Consider the following 1940-nt stretch of genomic DNA (forward strand, 5'->3'; position numbering starts at 1 on the left):
CGGGGAAAGGGTGCGAAGGAGAGGGAAGCAATGTGGCATAGAGGATAGGGCACGGGCCTGAGAGTCAGAAGGTCATGGGTTCTAATCCCGACTCTGCCACGTGTCTGCTGTGTGACCTTGGGCGAGTCACTTTACTTCTCTGTGCCTCAGATACCTCATCCCTAAAATGGGGATTGACGCTGTGAGCCCCATGTGGGTCTGTGTCCAACCTAATTTGCTTATATCCACCCCAGCACCTAGTACAGCCTGGCTAAACAAATACCATAATTATTATTATTATGAGTGAGTGAATGAGTGGGTGGGTGGGTGAATGAGTGAATGAGTGGGTGAGTGGGTGAATGAGTGTGAGTGAAAGTGAGTGGGTAGTTGAATAAGTGGGGGGAAGTGAGTGGGTATCAGTAAATGAGTGGGTGAATTAGTGGAAGTGAGTTGGTATCAGTGAATGAGTGAGTGGGTGGGTGAGTGGATGAATGAGTGTGAGTGAATGAAAGAGTAAGTTCATGAGTGGGGGGTGGGCAAGTGGGGGGGAGTGAGTGGGTATCAGTAAATAAGTGGGTGGCGGCCGAATGTGTGGAAGTGAGTGGGTGACAGTGAGTGGGTGAGTGGGTGAATAAGTGTGAGTGAATGAGAGTGGGTGGGTGGTCGAATAAGTGGGGGGAAGTGAGTGGGTGTCAGTGAATGAGTGAGTGGGCGGGTGAGTGGGTGAATGAACGTGAGTGAATGAAAGAGTAAGTGCATGAGTGGGTGGGTGGGTGAATGAGTGGGGGGAAGTGAGTGGGTATCAGTAAATGAGTGGGGGGGTGAATGAGTAGGAGGAAGTGAGTGGATGTCAGCGAATGAGTGAGTGGGTGAATGAGTGGGTGGGTGGGCGAATAAGTGGGGGAAAGTGAGTGGGTATCAGTAAATGAGTGGGTGGGTGAATTAGTGGAAGTGAGTGGGTGTCAGTGAATGAGTGAGTGGGTGGGTGAGTAGGTGAATGAGTGTGAGTGAATGAAAGAGTGAGTGCATGAGTGGAGGGGTGGGGGGATGATTGGGGGGAAGTGAGTGGGTATCAGCGAATGTGTGAGCGAGCGAATGAGTGGGAGGAAGTGAGTGGGTGTCAGTGAATGTGTGAGTGGGTGAATGAGTGTGAGCGAATGAGTGAGTGCATGAGTGGGTGGGTGGTCGAATGAGTGGGGGGAAGTGAGTGGGTATCAGTAAATGGGTGGGTGGGTGGGTGAATGAGTGGGAGGAAGTGAGTGGGTGAGCGAGCGACTGTTTCTTTGCCACCTGGATAAAGTGGGAATTCTGTTCCAGGAGGCCCCGCCCACGGCTAACGAAACTCCCACTTGGGTGCCTTAGTAATAATGTTGGTATTTGTTAAGCGCTTACTACGTGTGGAGCACTGTTCTAAGCGCTGGGGGAGATACAGGGGGGAATGAGGTTGTCCCACGTGAGGCTCCCAGACTTCATCCCCATTTGACAGATGAGGGAACTGAGGCCCAGAGCAGTGAAGTGACGTGCCCACTGTCACAAGGCGGACGAGGGGCAGAGTCGGGAGAGCACCCCAGGGCATGTCCTTCCCAAACCCAGGGCCGGTAGCCTTAGGCCCCGAAGCGTCTTTCCCACACGGTTCCCTTCTAGGGTGGGGAAGGGCGGTGAGGCGCCTCCACCAGGGCCACGCGCGTAACGGCCGGGCCCCGCGCGGGAAGGGCGCGCGGCGTCTCGCGAGGCTGGGTTTCGCTCACGTGCCGGCCCGGGCGGGAGAGACGGCTGAGGGCCCAGCGCGGGAAAGGGCGCGAGCCCCGGCGCACGCGCCCCACCCCCCCCCCCACCCCTCCCCGCCCGCGCGCGTGCGCCCTCCACGTGGCGCGCGGCTGAGGCGGGAAAACGGACGGGCGGGTGGAGGAGGGGGGAGGGGCGGGCGGGGGCGGTTTGGGCTGTGGTGGGAGGAGGAGGAG

The sequence above is a fragment of the Ornithorhynchus anatinus genome, chromosome 11, assembly GCF_004115215.2.
Source record: "Ornithorhynchus anatinus isolate Pmale09 chromosome 11, mOrnAna1.pri.v4, whole genome shotgun sequence".
Lineage (NCBI taxonomy): Eukaryota > Metazoa > Chordata > Mammalia > Monotremata > Ornithorhynchidae > Ornithorhynchus > Ornithorhynchus anatinus.